At 40.3% G+C, this 25,499-nt stretch overlaps 1 protein-coding gene across 3 annotated transcripts in view; it reads left to right on the top strand.

Moving 5' to 3' along the window:
- DOCK4 (dedicator of cytokinesis 4) overlaps nucleotides 1–25,499 on the top strand; it is a 470,104-nt gene that overhangs the window by 12,225 nt on the left and 432,380 nt on the right. The gene's annotated exons all lie outside the window — the stretch shown is intronic.

Here is a 25,499-nt window from a genome sequence, read left to right as displayed (position 1 = left end):
TTTCAAAATTTTAAAGTAGCTTTCCTTGTTATACCAGTTTGACTGCCTGTGATGTCACTGCTGTGTTCATTTTCCAGTAACCACAGTGAAGATGTGCTTTCATATAGATGTGGGGTCTAAGTCTTTGAAAGGGAGCTCTAATCGCTCTTTTTATTTGTTGAAACAAATTCAGATGAATTCACCTAAGGTAAAAATTCTGTTCTCTCCATGAAATGTTTGCTTGGAAGACTGATGTTGGTGTCACTGCTCACTTTTCCTTTGTTCTATAAACTCTGTCCTGTTGGACTATGGACCCAGGGATAATTTGTGCAGGACAGACCTTTCACCATAGAGAGTCAACAATTTGAAGAGGTTTTATTTAGCAATTACAGAATAATAGGAATAATTGCTTATTTATGGATGCTATAAACTGAATGTTTGTATTCCTCCAAAATTCATATGTTGAAGCCCTAACTCCCAATATGGATATGTATGGAGTAAGGAGGTTACTAAGATTAAATGAGGTCATAAGGGTGGGGCCCTGATCTGACAGGATTTGTGTCTTTATAAGAAGAGATCCTGGAGAGCTCACATGCTCTCTTCATAGGTAGCATGAGAAAGGGCCATGTGAGGGTGCAGCAAGAAGTTGGCAGTGTGCAAGCCAGGAAGAGAGTCCTTACCAGGAGCTAGTCCTGCCAGACCTTGATTTGGGACTTCCGTCCTTCAGAACAGTGAGCCTGTGGTACTTTATATGGCAGCCCAAGCAGAAGGGTTAAAGACATTTTAGGGATTGTAGGAAGAGGGATATAAAAAAAATAGAAGCAGGATCCTCAACCTCAGTGTAATCAATGTAGTTAGTGTTGGCCCGCTCTGTGGTTTGAGATCTGACTCCCCAGGCCCACCTCTGGAGGCACAGACTTAATTGAGCTAGACTTTTTTTTTTTTTTTTTAAGACATGGTCTGGCTCTGTCGCTCAGGCTGGAATGCAGTGGCGTGGTCATGGCTCACTGCAGCCTTGATCTCTCAGGCTGAAGTGATCCTCCTGCCTTAGCCTTCTAAGTAGTTGGAACTATGGGCATGCACCACCACACCTGGCTATTTTTATTTTCATTTTTCGTAGAGACAGGGTCTCACTGTTTTGCTCAGGCTGGCCTTGAACTCCTGGGCTCAAGTGATCCTCCTGCATTGGCCTCTCAAAGTGCTAGGATTACAAGTGTAAACGACTGCACCCATTTGAGTTAGATTTTTTGATGGTAGATATCGACTAATAACTCCAGGTATCTGTTTATTTGAATAATGGCATTTTTGCAAAGTTGCTCACATTGTCTTGAGTTGTCACATAACTTTGGGTGCCTTCAAAGCAACCAAAAGAGGTAGAGTCTTCAGATGCTTCATTTCTTTTTGCTACAGTTTTTTATAAAAACCTAGGGTGACAGGTTTAATCATGTAGGTTAGCATTTTTTAAAAGTAGATGGGAGTTTTATTATATGAAACTTTGGTTTGGGGCATTGGGTTAGGAGTACTTTGTTTTTGGAAGTCCTGGCTGTTGAATGTCAGGTCCATGAAGAGAATGAAGCAATATTTGGAGGAATTTCTTTTCTTTTTCTACTATCCTTAAGTATGTGTTTCCTGAGAGTAGCTAGTACATTCCTCTAAAGATTTACTTGTTGCATTTTTTTTTTCTTAGTGACAAGCATAAGGGCATATTTTATGACATGTTGGTAAAAAAACTTCTGTTGGGTGATTATTTACGGTATATGCCTACAACATATAAGGCAATATGCTAGCTTGATGAGCATCCAAAGAGATATAGAACTGGATGACTGGACAAGTGAAGGAGCTAGAAATGTTTCATAGTTTTATCTCATTTACTTTGAACAACATTTCTTCAAGATAGATGTTACCCTGATTTTTTTTTTTAAATACACAGTAAGGGAGTACATGAAGTATCACAGATAAATCAGTGTGAAAGACAAGACAGATATTTCCCCTTCAAGCTTTAAAATGAAGATAAGGACTTGGGATGGTGATGATATTATTCACTTGTGCACCTGAAGAAACAGCCCTGAGGAGGAAAGAGTGTCTCATATCCTGGAAGACTCAGAACTTCTACAAAAGAATAGAAGTTTCATATTGAGATACTTCCCATAGCAGTGAGTCACTGGCTGCTAAGATCGCCCAAGATAAACAGCTGAGTGGAATCACATTTTAAATATCTGGAAAACCTTCTTCCTCTTCCTTTTGGGTAATTTCCACCTCCCCCCCCCCCCCGCCCCGTCCCCTTTTATTCCTGTCAGCTGACCGATGTTAAGTATCTTGGAAAATGGTTTGTCTTTTTTTGTGTGTGATTCCTTCTAAGACTGGGCAGAGGAAGAAAGATGGATTTAGGATTGATTCTTCTCCTTCAAGAGATTTTGGGAAGGATAAATAGAAACTGTAGTATATAATTATATATATATACACACTATATATATATACACACAAACACTGTATATATACTATACTTATTTAAATTATACTATGTTTAAGTTCTATACTATATAATATATAATATTTAAGTATACTTATATATAATTATATTATATAAGTATATATAGTATGTAATATTATATAGTATGTAATTTAAACATATCCATATTTAAATTACAGAAAAATGAGAGTGGCCAGGCAGAGGAAAACCCAACTTTAGGATGAATGCTTACCAAGGGCTGGGCCTGTGTGATTGGCCCCGTGCATGTACTCCAGCCTTACAGCAGACCTAGAGAGGGCCAGTAATTTGTTGCAGGGGACCCACCTATGAAGGGCTGAGATTCAGGCACTCATCTGTCCCAGCCTGAAGCATGTGGTCCCTTCATGGTATCACACCTTTGTACATAAGACCTAGGGCCAGAATCTGGAGGCACAGCCCCAGGCTTTGGGGTTCTATGGGCAGTGCTGAAGAAATTGCTCACTATACTTTACTTTTTAAATAAAATACTAGTGTTAATACCAGTATTATGTGAAATAAGTCCCCATGTTGTCTTTTTACTCTAGCGTTGGTCTGTGGTAGTGATGGTCAGTCAGTGTGCTGACTGCTGATGGGTGGGGGTGTGGGGAACAGTGGTGACAGAGGAGCCACTAGGTGCCTCAGGAGATGGGGATGGGTACTAGAGGGGTAGGAAGAAATAGGGAAATGGGAGCCAAGGACCAAACAGTGCTGAGTGACGTGAAGGGAATAAATTTGTGCGTCTTTGAGTGAGGATGGACCAGGAGCAGGGAGGAACCCTGGAGTGAAAATAAAATTCATGGCTGGTGTGATGGCTCACACTTGTCCCAGCTACTTGGGAGGCTGAGGCAGGAGGGTCGCTTGAGCCCTGGAGTTTGAGGCTGCAGTGAGCTATGATCCCACCTGTGACTAGCTACTGCACTCTAGCCTAGGCGACATAGTGAGGCCCTGTCTCAAACAAATAAATTAAACAAAACAAGAAACCTGCAGTAACAGGGATGCCTAGTAGGTAGGGGGATAGAAAAAAGGGAGGATTCCCGTTCATTGGAGGAGCAAGAGGAACCCTGAGCTCTGAGGCTTGTGGTTCTGATATTGGAAGCCCTTGCTCTACTGGGACCTGGGGCTTCGCATTCTGCTTCATCTGTGCTCAGAGAAGCCCTGTCCTACCTGTCCAAGGAGCTGGTGTGCTCCTTGGTGTGCTTAATAGGTACCTCTTTGGTCTGAATTACTGCTGTAGTCTTCTAATCTTTCTCCTTTTCTGCATTCTCCTTTCTCTAGTACATGCTTTGGACTTAAGCCACAAGTGACCTTTTTCATAAAGCAAATTTGTTGATGTAGTTCACTTGTAAAAAACAAAATCTTTAATTTTTTTTTTTTTTTTTTTTTGCAGTCAGGATAGAGTCCAAAGTCATTTTATGGTACACAAGTTCCCTCCTAAATCGGCCCCTGTCTGCAATCTCATCCTGTGCTGGGCAGTTCTTTCTCTTATACTCTGTCCTCCGTCCTATGGAACCACTGGCTCCTCAGAGATGCCAGGCTACTTGAGGACTGTTGCCTCTGCAACTGCTGAAATGCTTCCTGGGCTGACCATCCACCTCCTGCTTCTTTACCTGGAAAACCTAACTGCAATGTCTCTTCTTTGAGAGTGTCTGTCTCTACTCCTCCTGGTAGAGGACTGCTCTACCTCTGTTCCTGCTCTGTGCCCTGCAGCTGCCACTCTCAGGGCCTTTGCTACTGCTGTTTTGAAACTGTCTGACTTTTCTCCCGTCTAGGGAAGCCCTTGAGGCCAGAGATGCTGTGTCGTTCAGCTTTGATTTCTCTAGAGGGTAACACAGAGCTAACCTGTAGTAAGTTCAGTAAGTGTTGAATCAATGAATGAATGGGTTCCTTGGATGAGGGAGAAAGCCCAAAGCTCAGCGTGTCGTAGTTATTTGTTAACATTTATATACAAAGTTGTCCAGGATGTATAATCCAGGCTTTGTTGAGTGGATGAGGGTATCCTGACTGGGGCCTGGCAACCCCCCGACATCCCAAAGTATTGACACAGAGGAAAACAAGTGTTTGTGAGAGAAGTGATAGAATTTGTCGAAAGTATATGAAATTAGTTACATAAAATCTGAAACATACATTGTGGTCCTGTTTGTCCTGTGACTATGTAAAATTGCCATTGAAAAAACCCAGAAAGCCGGGCATGGTGACTCGTGCCTGTAATCCCAGCACTTTGGGAGGCTCAAGCAGGTGGATTGCTTGAGCCCAGGAGTTTGAGACCAGTCTGGGCAATATAGAGACCTTATCTCAAAACAAACAAACAAAAACCAGACAGAGAATAAAAATAAGAAGGCTAGGCTGCTATGTCATGAAGAAACCTACCACCCACTGCTGAATTTCAGTGAAGATAGGACTGTATTATTTTTATTGTATCCTCTGCTCTTAGTATAACATTTGCTACATAATAAATTGTAACATATAATAAAAAGGTACATGTTATTAGAGTCAGTGTGTGCAGGTATAAATTTTTAATAGGGTATTTACACCTGAAGTCTTTACAACAGCATATGACTGCTAGACTCCGTTTGAATGCCAGAAGATACTCAGATACATCTGCTTGTCATATCCTCTAGCCACCATGTAATGGTCAGTTGTAGAAAATCTTCAGCCAGTACTGGATCTTAGGCATTTTTACTGCTTCCTGCAAGTTTGGGGTGCTTTTCCAACCTTTTAGTGATTGCACTTTGCAACAAAAATTTCCTACCACTGTTTTTTTTTTTTTTTTCTCAGAATAAGAGTATCCTGAGATAGCAAGGCAAGCTGTTATCAAAAGACAGAAACAAAACTCCTACCAAATATGCAATTAGCCATTGGTGAGAAACAACATTTTCACTCCACTGCATAACCAACACAAAATATAGAAATATATGGCATGCTGAAGAAATAGACTACAATTGTTATTTATAGCATCCCATTTTAAATTGTTTTCATTAGGATAGGCTTATTCACTAGAACATTGTGTTGGCAGTGATCTGTCACACATGTGTATGGTATGCTCTGCATATGCTGGCTGGATTTTGGGACGTCTCAGCTGGGAAGAAGGATACCTTCTTTCTCATTTACAGTGATGTGACATGGGCTACCAGGAACCCTCATCATTGTTCTTACTGACTTGATACTGAGAAAATATAAATTCAGAAAGATAAAATAAGTTTAGTAGGATAAAATGCTGCTTTTATATGATGAGGCTGTATATAAGCATTTATTCGAACAACAACAACAACACCCTTTACTGTGAAAACCAAGGTTTGAAAACCACTGACTTAAAATGAGGCTGGAGTAATGCATGTAAATTCTGTTACAACAAGGTTTGAAGTTACTACCTAGATTTTCCTAATGAGCTGACATCCTTCTACTTTAAGTGGTGGTGGGGAAATCTTCTGGATTGGGGGGTATGAATTGTCATGGAATTATTGCATGTTCCAGACACGTATGCCATGCAGCACAGTTTGCACCACTGATGTAATAAAGCTCTTCATATCTGAAAAACGTTTGTTTGATATCATCATTCTAAAGTACCTAGTTGAAAGGGTTAACTCCAGTTTATCTTATGAAAGAGGCCAGGATTCTAATTTTGGTTCTTTCACAACTGTATGAACTCAAGCAAAGCATTTATCTTCTTAGGGCCTCAGCTGTGAAAAGACAGTTGGATGAGGTGATTTCCAAGTTACCTTGAAATTATAGAATTCATTGTAAGTTCGAGAGTCTCTTGGGCACTCTGACTAGATGTCATTGGAACTGTCTGAAGTATTCTGTATCTGAAATGTTTTGGTTTGTGTTCAGGTAACTGAAGGTGAAGTGTATGAGATATTTACTGTTTGTGCTGGTCTCTTCTACCAGACACTTTACTCTGTTTGCAGCATTATGTGTTATCTTGAAGCTCTTGGGCAATTCCCTATAGTATTTGGTTCCGTTAATTTTGGTAAGTATTTGACAAATATCGTATAAAACCACTCTACTTCCCTAAGTCTTTCTGTCCTTAACAGGGAATTGCCAGAGCTATTAAGTTATTTAAATAAATTAACTAAACCCTATATTTGATTTTTGAGTCACATGGTACCAATTCAAAGAAAACATTGGTTAAAGGGGTCATATTTGGAAATAACTTATTTTTTCTGAAAGACTTCTTTTCTTTTTCAGTTGTGAAAAGGATGAAAATATAATATTGCACTTAGCTGTCAAATGGAAAATAATCATTTTAGATCTCATTTTACATCCAAATTATAGCACTCACTCACCATACTGTGCAAAATTGGTCAGATTCCATCGACTGGTTGCGTTTACTCCACTAATTGGAAAAAATTGTGACTATTAATCATTGTGACACAAGGCAGAATGTCATCATGGCATGACATTCTTATTTTCCACCTGAGAAGTGGTGGCTTCTGAGCGCAAAAGCACACTCTCCTTTCCTACCTTTGCTTGCCATTTCTTTTTCGGGTTTGGTTATAGTTCTCTGTAGTAAATCAGACAAAGACTTGTAAAAAGTGGAGGATGGAGAGGCAGAGCAGGAAAGTGTTCCTTCATTTTTATTCCCCAGAAACAGCTGTGAAAATGAAAATGGGATAGGGAGAGAAGAAAAACATAAGAGAAGGAAATGTGGCTGTTGCATAGACAAAGACATTTGAAATTATTTGCATGTAGACAATTGATGGAGATAATGTCTTTTTGGGCATAAGGACTTCAAAATGACTGGACTCTGAAGTTTTATTTTTTTTCCCTCCTAGATTAACTCAGAAGAGAAATGTTTTCAGCAATTTGCCAGGATTTCCTATGAGGATAATAATTTTCTAGTTATAGAAGTAATTATGGTTGTAACACATGAGTTATTTTGCTATTGAGTTTTGTAATTTCTTAGTGTTTTGGTATACTTAAAATTTATTTGGGCAATTGCATTTCTTAAGGAGGATTGAAAAGAAAAAGGTAACTGATAAATGCTAGTCTATCTCATGCTTGGCTTTTGAAAATATTTCTGGTTTTTATTTTTCTCTCTAGGTATCAGTATTAATGGCTTAAAAAAAAGAGAAACAGCCAGGCGCGGTGGCTCACGCCTGTAATCCCAGCACTTTGGGAGGCCGAGGCGGGCGGATCACGAGGTCAGGAGATCGAGACCACGGTGAAACCCCGTCTCTACTAAAAATACAAAAAATTAGCCGGGCGTGGTGGCGGGCGCCTGTAGTCCCAGCTACTTGGAGAGGCTGAGGCAGGAGAATGGCGTGAACCCGGGAGGCGGAGCTTGCAGTGAGCCGAGATTGCGCCACTGCACTCCAGCCTGGGCGACAGAGCGAGACTCTGTCTCAAAAAAAAAAAAAAAAAAAAAGAGAAACAAAAGTGTTTAATTAGTGGTTTATTCTTCCTCCCTGGACCATCTATTTTTAATAGCCATGGCATATTTGCTGGGTGACTTTTGTTTGTCTAATAAATAAGCAACTTATTTTATATGTCCCTGAAATTTTGTTACCCTCCAAATAGAGTTCTTATAGTACTCTAAAGGAGAACTGACATGCTTTGTTTTAATGTTTCCCAATAGGAAAATTATGTGGCATATCTGGTGAATATTAGGTCCAAATGCAGTGGTTTCTCTGTGGGTGTCTTAGTAAGGATAATGAGAAGATTCTTTAATTTCCATTTCTGCCTCAGTGCTAATGTTAATTTGATTTCAAATTGTTAATGCTACCATATTTTGTGATGATACAGCCTACTATAAGCGGTACCTTGTTTTATAAAAGTAGTAAACCTTTACCGAACTCTTACTAGGTGTCAGGCCCTATGCCAAGGTCATACATGCATCATTTCATTCCGTGCTCATGACAACTACATGATGTGAGTACTATTCTTATCCACCTTTTTACTAGTGAGAAATTTAGGAACAGAAATGTTCTAGAACCTGTCCGGGATCACAAGGAAATTGAGTTGTGGAACTCTGATTTGCTTTCAGATTCTGAAGCCTGGTTTCTTAGTATGTTATAGTGTCTTCCCAGTCATGTCTTCATTGCTCTTTGTTTTGTTTGGGGTGATGGTATGGGAATAAGAGGTGTCTGTTACCATAAAGCTAAGCAACTGACAAAATTCATAGTAAGTATTGAAGTACAGGTTCCCTCTTCTGAGACCAAGCAACTCCACTGGGATGCAGGGGTGCAAGGTGGCTGTTGGTACAGAGCCAGGGCTAAAGGTTGGGCAGCCTGTGATCTTGAAACCTCTGCTTGGTCTCCTTCCAATGGAGATCCCCCGAGGATGTCCCGGTGAAGTTGCCCCCTGGCCTAGCCCAGCACTGTTGCAGAACTCATCAGAAGGTAGTGTGCGAGACTCAGCCAAGCATGGTGTGCTTCCAGAAGGCTGGGGCTTCAGCCGTCAGCCCTAAGTGTGCAGCTGTGATGGTCCTTCCACCAAAGTGACTCCTACCCTCAGCTGCAGCCAGTGATGGCTGGCATCTTCCCACCTGGCAATAGTTGCCAGCTGATCTATAAAAGACTGGATTCCGCTTGGGAAAGGCAGTTTAGGACTGTGCATTCATTGGTGTGGGAAGGAGCAGGTAGTGAGAATGGAACACGTTAAGTAGAGACCTGCCTGTCCTTTAGAGATGGATCTGTGGCAGTACAAGGGAGAGCTAATTATAACACCATTGTGTCACTCAAATGTTGTGGTCAGACTATTGGTGGTCTCTTTTATTTCAAGTGAACTTTTTCTTTTCTTTTTTTTTTTTTAACTGAGGGTGACCCACGTTCTGACTTCCTTTTGAAGCCATCAGGCCTCATAAACAGAATCAGACTTGAATGCTTAAGTCATCCCTTTCCTGTTTGTAGAATACTACCCTATTCCACTTTTTCCTGTTTGGATGCTTTCTTACTTGTCCTGTTTGATCCTTTTAACTCTTATGGGGTAGACAGAGAGGGTTGTTCCTGTATTCATCATGAGACAGTTAAGACACAGCAAATTAAGTGACCAGTGCTGTTCATTTGAAGAACTTTGTTTATTCTTCTGTGTACTTATTTTCCACATCTGCAGAACTGTGACCATCCTCCACATAATTTATAGTCCATACCAAGTAGTGGATCAAACGAGCTCCTGCCAGGCAGTCACCAGCTTCTGATGAGAACAGCAGCATGCAGTCTGCACTTCAATGCTGCACTCCCAAGACCAGCTATGGCCCCCACACTGCCAGTGCTGTAGTTCAGTATTATTGGTTTCCTGCAGATTCTTTATTTTTTAAATAGCCCATGTCAGTTTCTTTCTTTTAAGTGTGGGAAGGGTCCTAAGCTTTAGTTTCCTGTCCTGAAAACAGGGATGATACTCTTTGCCTTGTTTATCTGCCATGTAATTATTATGATCAAGTGAGATTATTTTTGTGAAGCCATGTAAACTATAAAGTGCTTTCCAAGCATAAGGAATTACTGGGGATGACCTTGAGTTTCAGACGGAGGTCAGGGGCGGTTAAAATAATTGGTTGTGATACCATCCATAATCTCTTCTATCAGCACCCTCTGAAAGCTCTAGGGGGGAATTGTAGGGGTCACACAGGTGTTATTGCTAGAAAATGAAAGAGCAGAAAGGCTTCTCAAGCCCACTGAGAAGGACTTAGCTCACACTTCTGGGAACCAGTGTCCAAGGCGTGTGACCATAGGAACAGAGACTCTCTGTCAGGAAGGAGTCACCAGCTGACTCCAAGGCCCGGGGTTTTTATGAGGAGAGTCAGTGCCATCCTGCATGGAAGCAGTCAAAAGGAGGTTAGTAGCTTGTACCTTTTGCTCCAAAAGGAAAAAAAAGAGAAATGAATGACAAGTTGCAGAATATGTGCTATTAAACCTCAGATAAGTTAGAGTTAGCCAAAGGACTAGACTGTAATACCCCTGGGTGAGGGCGGGGTGGAGACTACAGCTCTGCGCTGTGAAGAAGTTGCCCAAAGCAGCACCTACAAGAGGTGCCTGCAGATCATACAGAGGGGTGCATTTGGGAAAACCTGACCCTGCCCAGTTATATTAGCAAGTGGTGTTCACCTGTGTGGCTGTGTGTGTGTGGTTTTCACTGATGTGTGAGTTCCTCCTTTGTGCCAGGCACTGTGCTAGGTGCTAGGTCTACATTGGAGTGTGGAGGGTTTTCAGATCTCACAAAGCTTAGAAACTCATGCATCTGTTAAATACAGGTCTGTGCATTAGGCACGTGCAGTGTGCTGTGGGCACAGCGATGAGTGAATTCCAAAGAACTCAAACCTGTGTGGAGAAGTCAGAGAAAGGGTCACTGATAATGGTCCTAGGAGAGACAGGGTGGTGTGGTAAAAAGTCAGCACAGAGGAAGGGGCCCTCAGACCTGGGCAGGTGCGTGCATCCTGGAGAAGGTGTTACCTGAATTGAGTTGAGAAGGTACTGTAGGAATTAACTAGGTGAAAGAAATAGGAGAGGGCATTCCTGGATAAAGAAACAGCAAAAGCAAAGGCAAGGAAGCCTAAAGGCTTGCAGGAGTGGCTGGGAAACCGCACATGGATTACTCCCATAAATGTTGCCATTATCAAAGTACTGCTACCTGTAGCTGACACATTGCCTCACTCCAAGTTAAATCAGTGGTTCTCAATCTGATTGAACTACCCAACCCTCACCCCCACTACCAAAGGTGTTTGGAAATGTGTTGCTTTTGATAAATGAGTGCTTGGACAGCCCTCCTGGCATTTGTTGGACAAGACTAGGTATGCTACATGGCCATCAGAAGGAAGAACCGCCCTATCCCACGTGCCCATGCCATCCTTTTTGAGAAACCCAGGTTTAAATCCTGGCAGACATAATCCCGTGAGGTGACAAGACAGTGAGTGTGTTTACTGTTTTCAGCTAAGGTATGAAAGCCAAGGTCACATAGTTTTCAGACCATCAGTAAAGCCTGGAATGCTTTTCTTGTCAATACCTTTTGTTTGAAATTTCTTTCACCCTTTCGGTTTCCATGTTTTATTGATGTCCTGCTTTATAAAATTCTAGATAATGCCTTTTGTTGATAGTATCTTTGTTAAGAGCTAACAGTTCTCCTCCTCCTGTTCCCCAATGGAGGACCTTCCGTTAAGAGGTAGTTATGGCCTTTCTCTGCCCTTTCTCTCCTTCCCTTTTCTACTAAATTGGCAATTGGCTGGTGAATTTGGAAGATGAGACTGAGCTGGCCTTGCTCATTCCCTCCTTTCTATGGACATCTTCCCTCGTAGAGAGGCTGCCTTCTGATTTGTAAGGTTAGTGGCAATGTGGGAGGCCTACATGTTTATGACCTAAACATAGTCCAGGGGAGTGTAGTTGGGCCCTGTGTACAGTGATGCTGTTTGTGTCCTGCACGAAGGGAGCAAGTGGCAGCTGGAAGCCAGCCAGAATTCCACTGGGCCCAGCCAGCTGTGCTGGGGCCCAGGCAGTTCCTTTTGCTCATTTGAACAAGTGCATTGTACAGTCCTGTGGCCACCCTGTTGCACAGCTCCAGAGGCCACCATTGTGTTCTCATTGTATTCTGTGTCTCATGGTTTAGGTCTTGATAGTGAGGCACATGTCTGCACACCTAACCGTGTGCTTTCATGCTGAGTTTATTGGCCATAAAGCTGACTTCAGTTTGACCTGCTTCTTCTGTCTCTCCAGTGGGTGAAAGAGATGGTATTTATTACATTTTCTGGACCTATAGTTTCCTTAGTGACAAGAGGCTTTGCTCCTTTGTAATCTCTTAATTGTGTTTCTCTCTCACACACACAATTAATACATGCTTCTGATTAAAAGTTCACACAGTATAGAAAAATGTAGCATATGAAACTGAGGTCTTCCTTCGCCTCCTTCTCCCAGTCTTCTTCCTGAAATCGATCAGTAGCCAATGCAATGCTAAGGCCCCTCTCAGATCCTTTCCTATTCTGTTGGTGTGTATAATTTTAAAAATGCGATCACATTATTTATGTTCTGTAACTTGCTTTTTTAAAAAAATATTACATCGTGGAGAGATCATTCCATATAAGTACATTATAAATCTAGCTGTCTTTTAAAAATTAATTTATTTCAAAATTGATTTGAAAAATTGTATATGAAAACAGTAATAACTATAAGACTTAAATTTGACTCCTTCTGCATGCCAGGCACTATTCTAAGTCCTTTACAGGTGTCACAACAACTCTATGAGGTAGGCAGTGTTAATACAATTTTTCAGCTCAAGAAACTGAGGAATAAAGATCAGGTAACTTGTCTAAGATCATCCTGGACAAGTGTAAAACTGGTATCTGAAGGCAGGTGGTGTGACTCTAGAATGCATAGTCTTAAATGTTACACTTGACAGCATTTGGTATCGAATTCAAAAGGTAAAAAAGGTTAGTGATATGGTGATTGTAGAGGTTCCTGGCCCTGTGCCCCAGTGCCTGGAGTTCTCACCCTAGAGGCAGATCCCTTTGGATACAGGTGCCCAGGCTGTCCTGCGGAGTTACAAGCATAGAATCCTCAGAAGGTTGTGTATGCCCACTGAAAATGATTTTCCTTTATTCTGTGAGATGCAAGTGCACGTACCGTTCAATCCATTTCAATCCTGTGATCCTGCTTCTTGTTACTCTTTCTTGTTAAGAGTTGCATACTATTCCACAGTGGGAATGTATCATACTTTATTTAAATAGTTCCTTTTCTGGTTTTCAGTATCATTCTTTTTTTTTTTTTTTTTTTTTTGAGACAGTGTCTTACTCTGTTGCCCAGGCTGGAGTGCAGTGGGTGGCACGATTTTGGCTCACTGCAGTCTGCAACTCCTGGGCTCAAGCAGTCCTCCTGCCTCAGCCTACAGGCACAAACCACTATCCCTGGCTAATTTTTAAATTTTTTTGTAGAGATGGAGTCTCAGTGTGTTTCTCAGTCTGGTCCCGAACTGTGCTGACCTCAAGCTATCCTCCTGCCTTAGCCTCCCAAAGTGCTGGGATTATAGGTGTGAGCCACTGGACCCAGCCCCAGTATCATGCTATTCCAAACAATGCTACCTCAAAAATTTTGTACTTATATGTAAATATATACAATCATATAATTACACATGCGTTCATATCTCTGTAGAATATAGACTTCAGTGTGAAATTTCTGGGTCAAATGGGATGCACACTAAATATTTTTATAGATCATAGCAAATTATCTTCTCAAAAGGCTGTATCATTTTATATTCCCACCAACATACTTGTTTCCTCTTTCTTGCCAACATTGGATATTATCTCTAATATTTTACAAGTCTGTGAAGTGATATTAGTATACCAAATGAGCAAAATTAACAACATTTGAAGTTATTTTTAGCTTATCCAGTCTTGCTAATACTCACTTGCTCAAGAAGAAAAGTTATGTGCAAGCCATTCTGCAACTACTACCTCCCCTTTTAATTAAGAAATGCCTTCCAAACTTTTGCCTTAAAAATGCAACTATCATGAGCCATTTTTATCAACTTCAGGAAAATGACTGCCATGTCACCAACATGGGGATGCTTCCTAGAGGGGCAGGCAGTTATGAATTGGGAGTCTACTTACAGCCCTTTAATACCTAAAGCAGCCTGCGTTGCCAACCCCTGCCCCTAAGGTGGTGGAGCAGTGCACAGCCACAAAGTGCTGTTGGCACTGTGGGGACCCCGGCTGCTCAAAAGAAGGATGCCATCATCGGGACAGTGCCTCATTCAGACACACATATCTACAGGCAGGGAGCTCATGCTGTTGTCATGGCACGGACACAGCTCCTTAAGTGACTCTCAGGCTGTGCTTTTATCATGGGCAACCTTCTCTGAGATGATTTTCTAAGGAGAAGCCAGTGCCTTTAAGTCCATGCCCACAGATTCCATTTCTGAGTACTTTGGCTCCAGAAGACCAACTCACACTTACTTCCAAACTTGGAAAAGGAGAATCGCAGCCTGATCTGCCTGGCAGATGGCAGGTTGTGCTGTGTGGACCTGTCGGGGTAAAGGTTGTCTGCAGAAGTGAAGAGGATATTTTTACATATAAAGGAGCACTGTGCTTCTGTTTTTCTGAAGTCTTTGGTCCTCTGATGCTTGTTGGGCTGTTTGGGAGAGCAAGGTTTTCCAGAGTCATTTTGCATCTGCCGGGGGTTTCTGGGTTGAGGGCGACTAGCTCCTTCCTTGTCTGGTTCTGCCTCTGCCCTACCATGTGCTTAGTGAATGCCATTTCTCTTTTATGGTCTGTTTTTTGAATGATGAACTGTGCCTACATGGCACTGACAGCTGCACCGTAGTTGACTTTGAAGCTATTAATTTTTAGTTTTTACTTTGGAATTTTGTTTTCCATTTATGTTCTATTTTAGACTTTTGGACTTAGTATCCGGCAGAATAAGAAACTGATGCTGTGTGTGCACCCACCCCCACTCCACCCCTTTTTAAAACTAGATTGACAACTTGTCAGTTTATTAACAACATGTCAGAAGTTGGCATAATATGAAAAGTCAAAATGGAAAAGTGCTTATGCTAAAGTGATATGAGCCTAAGTTTAATATTCATTATACCTTTGAGGTGTCTGTTTCACTGTGTATTTCTGATTTTGAGGGGTTTTAAATCTATACTAATCTCCTAAATCTTGACAGCATAACTACCATTTTTATTTCCATATTTCTAATTAAGCTGGGTTTTTGTAGGGTGTGAAAGGAAGGGTTTTGAGGTGACCTTATGTGTCAAAAAAATCACACAGTGATTCTAGAAAAACTTCCTTTTGAAGCAGCTGTGTTCTCCTTGAAGGGATTCTTTGAGCGCCAGGCATGTTTAATTCACTTCTGGGTTTTTGTGTGCATGTAGCTGGGTTAAAAAACAAAACAAAACTAAACAAAACAAAACAAAACAAAACCTTTCGGGTTGGATGCTTTGCTGAAACTCCCGTAACAAGTAATGGTATGTTAACATTGTATTTTTCTATAAGGCAATGCTACTAGAGAGTTCACTTAGAAGATTTTTTCCTGTGGTCACTTTTTTTTTTTTTTAAGGTACAGGCCCTGTTTCCCAGGCTGGAGTGCAGTGACATGATCATCACTCACTGCACCCTCGACCTCCCAGGCACAAGTGATCCTCCCACCTCAGTTCCCAGAGTAGCTGGGATTACAGGCATGTGCCAGCACACCGGGCAAATTTTTATTTTTTGTAGAGACAGGGGTCTCTCTATGTTGCCGAGGCTGGTCTCAAGCTCCTGGTCTCGAGATCCTCCTGCCTCAGCCTTCCAAAGGGCTGAGATTATAGGTGTGAGCCAAATGCGTCCAGCCTCCATTTCTATTTCTGTTAAATAAATAAGCATCTTAAGTAGCTTTTTGAGTTCATCACAACTTTTGAGGAATTGGCTAAGCTCAAACACAGTTTTTTAAAATGTTCATTCTGTGTCCCATCATAGGTTCATTTTATATCTGAAGTTTCTGTGTCTTTCAGGAAACCTTTGTAATAGATATTGTCCTGATTTCTCATGGCTTGGTTAGCCTATGAGGATACGTACAAAAGCTTCTGATTTGGCAGCCTGCATCATGTGCACATTTATTCTGTACCTGAGCTTATCTTCTGTGGTTCCGAATAGAGGATGAACGAGAGGAGTGGAGGGAAATATGATGAATGAGGCATAGAAAAAATATTTTTATTTTTTGGATCCCTTTTTTAAAAAGTGTGCAAAACCAGTCATTTCCATGTGACTAGCTGCTATCAGAAACCAAAAAATGTGCTTGTCATCACAGTTGAGGCAGCTTCTCTGTCGGATTGGAACTCAGGTTATGTTGGTGGGTGACTGGTTTTGAGGAATGATATGAGGAAACCATGTATTTTCAGTTCAGCTCTTTTCCTAGCAGTGTTATTTCATGGTGGGTATTTCCTGGCTACATTATAGGGATGGGAAGCCGAGACGAAGGTATAGTCTTTGACAAAGCAAGTCTTTTGAGCAGGTGTGGCTGGGAGAGAGAGGGGCTATTACCAATGATTTTTTGATCTCTCATAGCTCCTCACCCTCTTTTAGCTCTCCACTCCTCTTTTTTTCTCCTTACCTCTCTTATGGCAAAACAGTTTATTCATTTAAAGTATAAAATGACTTGAGACCATTAAAAATTGAATAAGAAGAAAGGCATACTGTAAGCCTCACTTCAGAAGTACAAAATGAATGATACAGCCAAAGTCCTTCTTAAATCTTGAAGCAAGAACACAACTCTCTTAGTGCATGCACTGCTGTCACAGGACGTTGCATTTCACCTGTAACTGTGATGAAAGAAAATGAGACCAGGAGCAACCTTCAGAAAGGTCTCAGGGAATGAGAGAGTGATACCGATGTTAGTAAGGATTTTGGGATTCTTCTACATCTGGATGGTGGGTACTTAATACAATTTGTTTATTGAATTGATTATGGTCCCACAGCCATGGTACTATCACCAAGAAAGTCCCAGGGGATAGGTATAGGTGTGTAGCCTGTGCTAAGCAGGTGAGAGCTGGTGGCCAGTCATGCCCATGAGATTTCCCATGGTGTCCATATAGCATAAAGAAGAACAGCCTTTCTGTAAAGCGGTGTCCTTTCCTTTAAGCAAACCTAATGCTGAGTTGATAAAGATACAGATTTCCTATAAAAGGTGACTCTTTTTTTTTTTTTTACCTTATAAAAGGGCTTATTTCAAATTTCTGTTAAAAAAATCAGTAGTCTCCTATAGCATTTGACATATGAACTATGAATTTACAGAAATTCATAGTTGTGCAAAACCAGTCATTTCCATGTGACTAGCTGCTATCAGAAAGCAAAAAATGTGCTTATCACAGTTGAGGCAGTTTCTCTGTCGGATTGGAACTCAGGTTATGTTGGTGTGTGACTGGTTTTGAGGAATGATGTGAGGAAACCATATATTTTCAGTTCAGCTCTTTTCCTAGCACTGTTATTTCATGGTGGGTTGCAAATTTGCATTGGTTTGCAAATCCATAAAGATATTTTAACAACAGCTACCATTAAACGAACAGTTCTGTTTGCCACGTATCAGGCTAAGTGCTTTTAAATGCGTTATTACCTTCTTCACTCATCACAATAGCCTTGGTAAGTAGGTGCTATCATTATCATCTATGTATTTCAGAAGAGCTATCTAAGATTTAGAAAGGTTACTTGCCTAAGATCACACAGGTATAGTAAGGGGTGATAGCAGACTTTGAGCCCAGGGCTGTCTGATTCCTGCAATTTAACTCTTAACAAATACCTCAGCCTAGGCTGCTGTCTGTAACAGTAGGGACAGGCACCACTCTGCAAGGATCATACAGATTTCTAATATCTCTCCCCCAACTACTTGTTCTAGCTATGATTTTGTGCTCTGGAGCTTGATTTTTGGAAGTGATGACTAGAATTAGAAGTTGGTTGGCAAGAGAATTATTTTCTTCCTTCCCTCATTCTACCTCATTATCCTTGTAACCTAGGGAACTTATGTCACTAAAGGACACCATGGCCAAGATCTTGAAAATGGTAGGTAAGGCTTCTCACATGTCGATCATCAACATCTGTGCAATGATGTCATTAAAAACAAGCACAAACAACACCACCACCAAACTTGTTTTTATATTATGTGCAATTTCAATTTTATATTATGTGCAATTTCAACACTGAACACAGTACTTTCAGAGCAAATGCAGTTGGTTGAAAGAAACAGGCACTCAAGAGATAGCTTACTGTAACGAGTCAGTTTCCATATTGTTACTGAGTAGGACTTGGTGTTAGAAGACTCTGGGGGGTAAAAATTAATGTAATTAAAATATAGTAATTGGCAGATTTGTGCAAACTACAGGTTTTTCTGTTTTGATCCTGAAGAAGCCAAATAAGGGCATTGTACTTGTAGTTTTTTTCCAATACATTTTTCTGTGCCAAGAAATGGGCCACTAAAAATTTTATATTGTTATTAATAATGACAGGTCACACAGACAAGAGCTGCATTACAGTAGGAGGGAAGAACAAAGCTCCCAGTTCTATGTTGTCTTTGGAGTCAGAACCAAATGAGCATTGTGAAGTCAAGTGGAGACCTGCAGACGGGTTCATGGACCCAGAGGCTTTCTAATGGGTACACATTGGGTGAGGGTGGTGATAAGAGGTATGAGTGGATTTAAGGAATTCTGTTTCCAGATCTCAACTTTCATATGTTCTTTTTCTTTAGTGCCTGTACTCTCCTTTCCCAGTAGATCTTCTTTCACTCAGTAAGAGAAAGGTCAGTCTTCCACACACCCCTGTTCTTAGTAGGGTACTCTTTGGATTGTGGGGTAGAAAAACACCTGCTCTCCAAACAAAGGAATGATTGAAATAATGGTGTTGGTTGATGAAAATTAATGACTCTAATGACAGGATAACAAATACTTTTGCAATTCAGGTGGCATCCAATTCTTTATTTTCCACAAAATTGAGAAAGGACTTAATTGACTTGTCAGTTGATCATTAAAAATAATTTTGACGATAGATCACCCTGAGATTTTTTTGGCATATGTCCCAGAATGAATTCAAACTATAGAGGAAAGTTATTATAGCACACTTAAGTTTCCATGTAGTTATTTGTGTGAATAAGTTTTGTTAGCTTTTAGATTAAAAAAGGGGACGGGGGCAGATAGGAATAAAACTGATGCACATTTTAGCAGTATTCATCTGCAAATGCATAACTTAATTGGAAGAAGAATCTCATGTGTCTCATTAAGAGATAAATTTTAAAAACTAATGTTTATTCTTAATAATCATTTATAAAGATGTAATTTTTTTTTATCAATTGTATACAACAAATAACAAATATAAATCAATCCAGCTGAAAAAAAATGAGAGTTTTATGGCCACAAAACCTTCTAAACATTCACATTTATATACATATGTCAATTTCTAGTAAGTTAAACTTATATATTATGTATACTTAATTTAGAGATATATGATAGGATGATTAATACAACTTTCAAACATAAAAACATTTTACCTTAAGATAAAATTTTGTGAGGATAGTGAAATGGAAATACAAAGGCAGGGCAAATAAGGGAAAAATTTCTATTACACAAGAGCTTTTTCATGTTTTTTAAAACATGTATAATGGTAGAGAGCAAACAGCTTGGTGTTTTGATTGAGTGGATACATTTTAGAGACTCATGTTATAGTTTAATTTTCAAATGTCATTATAGGACACTTTGGAAATCCTTTTTTTACTATTTAAACTTCAGATGAAGAAATGATTAAGATGTCAAGTTAAAAATGTCCCAGGGGACGGGGCCGGGCACGGTGGCTCACGCCTGTAATCCCAGCACTTTGGGAGGCCGAGGTGGGTGGATCACGAGGTCAGGAGATCGAGACCATCTTGGCTAACACGGTGAAACCTTGTCTCTACTAAAAATACAAAAAATTAGCCCAGTTGCAGTGAGCCAAGATCGCGCCACTGCACTCCAGCCTGGGCGACAGAGTGAGACTCTGTCTCAAAAAAAAAAAAAAAAGTTCCAGGGGAAACAAGTGGCTATAATTCTTTTAGTAAGCATGCAAAAACAAAACAAAACAAAAAAACAAACAAAACCCACTTTTTAAAACATTGAGATAAAACATCATCTAGTGAAAATGAGACACCAGTCATCTGGGAGTAGAACATGGACGTGAGACAGAGCCCTAAAATCGGATGGTATTACAGGTTTCTGGGGCCATTTGGGGTCATAATGAAGGGGAGGGTTTTGGGAAGAACATCTTTCATTATCCTAAGGTGGTGATGAGAACTTTTTAATTAAAATAGTAACAATAATACTTACTATTATTATTTAAAATCCTGCCTTTATTCCCTGTAATCATGATTTCTTTCATATATGGTGATGTGTATATGTGGGATGTGTTTTCCTGTGTGTTTGTGTATGTGCATGTGTAGTTACGATGTGATGATAAAGAGAAGGTTTTTGGTCCTTTTACTAGATAAAGGCAAAAAATCAGTAAGCTTGTGATTTTGTGCAAGATGACTCCACATACCTTTTCATGATAGAATGTCAGCAGCTGACTCTTGAATTAAGTGGTGAGTTGGATGAGCTTCTGAATGAATTAAAGCCCTTGAGAGAAAAAAGCTCAAGCTAGAAAAGGCAGAGTGTGTTTTGAGGATTGTGGCAGTTTTTTCCAGATTGTGTGTGTGAGAGAACGATTTCTGCTTTTGGATGACAGGAGCTACCTCAGGTTGTGTACTAACGTCTGATGGGATACCGCAGACTCTCACAGCCAGCCGAAGAGTTGAAGGTCTGCAGCTGATCCAGGTGGAAGTCAGCAGATGGAATGGTTCATCTGCTGGACAGAACAGGACAGAAAAGGAAGCAGGTGGAGACTCAGGCGGGAATTGGTGCAGAGGTGGGAGGTGGGGAAAGGCAATGAGGAAGGAAAACCCTGCATGGGAAGGCTGGAGTGGTCATCTCTGAGCCCTCCTTGTGGGTCACCTGCCCGGGGCTGGCCTGCCGGTCCAGGTCCTGTCAGTGCCTTGCTGTTGTCAGGCCACACAGGTATTCTGCTTGCTCTCTTATGTATTTTGGTCACTGCATTGTTGGCCATAATGCTGCTTAGGTTGCCTTTCTTGCGGGCTATTTTCCATGTGGAATTGCCAGCGAAAATGTTTGGCTGTGGGATTTTGCTGGGCTAGCACCTGCCCTTGGGCATTTCCAAGTTTTTCCTCAGCTGGCATAGCTGTGACTACGGCCTCCTGCAGGTCTTCATGCTGTTTTCAGTGTGTGTACTCGTCTTTGGGAGCAGATGATTCCTAAATATTACCCAACTAATACCTACTTGGAAAGCCACACTAGATCCCAGTGGAACCCTTTTGAACTAGCTGCTGACTGCCTTTAAAAGAGCAGCGCAGGCCTCAAAGCCACTTCTGTTTGGCTCTGTTATTAATCTCTTTAGGAAATGATTCCTTAGGGAACCAGGGTAAGAGGGCCTGCTGCCTGTAAAACAGCTGCCTCGCCACTAAGTCTTTAGAAAGAGACAATGGAAAATAATTTAGTACAACAAGGACTATTGTCCGGAAGTGACATTTCCCTCCTTCCCTTGAGTTGAAACAGTTGTGTTGAAACATGGAAAAGTAATTATAAATTGGGGAGGGGTTGGGGAGTCATCCCTTTTGCTATTTCTTTCTCACACAATGCACGAGGGAAATCATGCTTTTTAGCTGTTTGTTTTCTCCCTGGTGTTTGGATAAAATGTCTGTAAAATCTGACGCTAAAGTAATAAGGCAAATGTATAGAATGTCAGAGGGATTACACCGGATTCTGGGCATCACTGGGTGGCTTTTGAGCTGTTGACATGCCAGATGTCTTTGGTACCAGTGAAATGATAAATGTCTGTGTGAACAGACTGGTAGTCATGAAGGGCTCACACGAGGTGATTAAGCTTATTTCTGGTTTGTTCAGATCTGAGACGGTATCCTGTGGGTTCTGCTGTAGTCATGGGGTCTTTCATTACGTAAGGCTGTCATTTTTACCTTTGCATCTATATAGCAGAAAATAAGATTTAACACTTTTTGGTTGAAAATTTGGAAATAACAAAAAGTGTAAAGAAAAAGTATCAAAATGTATGTATAACTTAACTGCCGGAAATAATCTACTGTTCTTCCCGGCTTTACGTTTTTTACTTATGTATTTGATATATCCTTACAGTAACAGGATTATAGAATATTTACCGTTTGGCATTATGGTTTTTCCACATAATGACGTATTGTTCATAAATTTATTTCTATTGCAGAAGATGAATACTTGAAGATGTGAATTACTGTAATTTTAATTAATTAGTGTCGTCTGGTTCTGGAGGGAACAATTGCCCGATTTTTACCTCTGTTTTTAATACTGGCAGTGAATATCTAAAAGTCACTTGTTCTCTTGATACGAAGGAAGTAGAGATTACCTGGCCTGTATCTGAAGTCAGGTATTTTCTAATAGTTCACTTCCCACTAGAAGTAGAGAACAAGTCTTCTGAGAGATATGGCCCAAATTCCTTTCTCATAGGGAGGTAAAATAGGACCCTAAAAGAGAGGCTGGTGGCCACCAAGAAGAGATAAAGCTTCTGGCTTTCTTATTCAAGAAGTATTCTTATTTTTGCGGGCATTCCCTCTGGCCAAATAGTTGTTAGCCTTCTAGGTAGAGGATATTTCCCCAAATTGCTGTTAAGAATCCCAAAATGCACAGCACAGGAAACGTACTGGAATATTTGCTTTAAATTTCATCTGGGCATTGTTATGGACTGAATTGTCTCTCCACCCCTAGTTCATATAAATCCTAACCAAGCACTTCAGAATGTGACTAACAGGCCCTTTAAATAGGTGGTTAAGTTAAAATGAGGCCTTTAGGGTGGGCCCTAATCTCTTCTGACTGGGTCTGTATAAGAAGAGGAAATTGGACACACAAGGAGACACCAGGGATGCATGTGCACAGAGGGAGGACCATGCGAGGACACAGCAAGAGGGCAGCCATCTGCAAGCCAAGGCAAGAAGCCTCAGAGGAAACCAGCCCTGCCAGCACCTTGATCTTGGACTTCCAGCCTCCAAAACTGTGAGAAAATAAATTTCAGTTGCGTAAGCCACCCAGTCTGGTATTTTATTATGGCAGCCCTAGCAAACTAATAAGGCAGCTAGAAGAATTGTTTGAAAAATTTGGGAATATGCTTTCCAACTATAATTACTAATGTGGAGAAAACATCAATGTGGATATGAAGAAAACACCTTAGCAAACAGAGGGATGCAATAGGGGTTCAGGGTACCCAGGCTTGTGCAGGTTTTGGGTAAAGCTTTTGTTCCCACATCATGTGGTTGGTTCACCATGTTCCATCACATTATTATGCTGTATAGAATACACCTATGTAACATTATGTGATTTTTCCATGGATCAAATATTATATTAAAGATAAAGTGAGCTTCAAATCCCTGACAAGTAGAAAAAAAAAAGATAAAGGAAAGAAGTTAAATACAAAAAAAGAAAAAACAGTTTTTTTTAACATGGATTATATTTAATGAAATAAAATATGACATGGTCAGAATTCTCATTACAATTCATTTAAATATTGCTTTTCCTTTCAATAGCCAGTCTATTCTGTGAAGCAGATTGTAATTGTATTCATTAGTTATTTCTTTATGGAAAATAGGTTAATTATTTTTCCATTTAAAAGGAAAATTAATATCAGAAGTGAGCCATTCAGCCTTGGCAATGAGATATGAAAATGTGGAAGCTTAAGCTATTGAAGCGTGATGCTGAAATATTTAAGCTTTGAAGAAGGGTTGGGACTGTTTGTTAAAGTTTTTCTAACATTTAGAATTGGAAATATTTATTGTGTCCTGAAAAATAAGTTGTGGATGTTTGGTGGAAGCAGGTCTGATCCATGTTCACATTAGTTTAGCCTTCGTTTTCTGTGTGTGTGTGTTGTGATTTGAGAGATTTTTCACATTGCTGGATTATATTTGAAATGTATGGCAATGGTTATAAGGTCTGACTGGGATCATTGCACTAAAAGTGCAATTTTTTTTTAGCATATATGGTACTACTTCTGAGTGTATACTCTCCTCTGAGGCAATAGCTAACAATATTTCTGTGTACAGTATCTCAGTATCTTGATAATTGTTCATAGGCAGTCATTTTGGCTTTAAAATTTCTTAGATTACTTAAGTACTACGTCGAGTTTTGTGGATACGTACAACTCTTCTTAGCATCCTAATTAAAAATACTTTTAAAGAAAATTTTTATAAAATATGTTAAATAATCCTTTCCTTCTTAGAGTATTCTGAATATAGCTTGACCATTTGTGTAACTAATGAAGGTCATCATTATGAATGTAATTCTTGTTCTGCCTGTAATGATGTCTTCGGAGCTATTGAGATAAGCATGGTCTGCTCCTATAGTAAGTAACTCTAAATATATATGCTTTTTCTGGTTTTTTTTAGACAGGGTATTATTCTGTCACCCAGACTGGAGTGCAGTGGCATGATCATAGCTCATTGCAGCCTCACCCTCCTGATCTTAAGTGATCCTTCCATCTCAGCCTCCTGAGTAGCTGGGATTATAGGCGTATGCCGCCATGCCTGGCTAATTTTTTTTTATTTTTAAATTTTTTGTAGAGATGAGGTCTTACCATATTGCCCAGGCTGATTTTGAACTCCTGGGCTTAAGCAATCCTTATGTCTTAGCCTCCCAAAGTGCTGGGATTACCGGTGGTCACTGTGCCCGACCATATATGCTCTTTCAATATTTTTCTTGCCTTTTATTTTTTTCTGTCTTCTCTTTTGTCATAAGATGATCACTTACAATTTTGTTTGCTGCTTTTTGCGGCCTCTTTCCTCTTTCAAATTTTGCTTTTACTCTGCTTGTGAGAATGGAGATAACAATTGAACTTACAGGGGTTGTGTAAAAATCTGGAACCTGAGAGGCCCAAGAAATTCTGTTCAGGAAAAAGTGTTGGTGGAGTTTGTAGTAACTAGTTGAAGTTGCAGAACTGTTCAGATAAATATAACTTCTCTTGAGTGTCTGTTGTAGGCAGGCTCTACCCCAGTGGTGGCACTGCTCAGCTCCCTGAATTTGGACTGGTGAAGCACAAAGGTGATTTGTTGCCCTCCTCCCTTATCAGCCATGACATTTAGATTTTGCAGTTGAGAAAGAAAAATTTCTGCTTCTCTCAGTCTTGGTTTGCATGCTAGAATCGAGGCCAGAATTCTCACTAAAGGCTACACGAGAAAGGTGGAGCGGGACAAGAAGGCCTTGGATGGTTGACAGATGCATAATTGGGATTTACCTGCCTAATTCTGCATCCCTTAACTAGTGGGAAGATGTTTCTCAGAAATTTCTTTGTGAATCAAAAAATAATTTATAATTCCCCCACCCTCATAGAAAATGCTTCCTTTAAAATATCAAATATTTGGATCACAAAATTCTCAATTTAATCCCTCAAAGAATTAAATGAGTCTGTTCTAAGTGGCATTTTAATTTTTGTGTTTAAAGTTTCATTTTTCAAGCTGTATTGCCACCAGTTTTGCTGGGAAAGGTATAGCTTTGGAGCAATGGCATATTAGTCCATTCTTGTACTGCTATAAAGGAATACCTG

This window comes from Nomascus leucogenys, chromosome 13, assembly GCF_006542625.1.
Source record: "Nomascus leucogenys isolate Asia chromosome 13, Asia_NLE_v1, whole genome shotgun sequence".
In the NCBI taxonomy this organism is placed as follows: domain Eukaryota; kingdom Metazoa; phylum Chordata; class Mammalia; order Primates; family Hylobatidae; genus Nomascus; species Nomascus leucogenys.
Note: the sequence above shows the minus strand (reverse complement) of the source record. Positions and strands in the feature narration are given on the sequence as shown.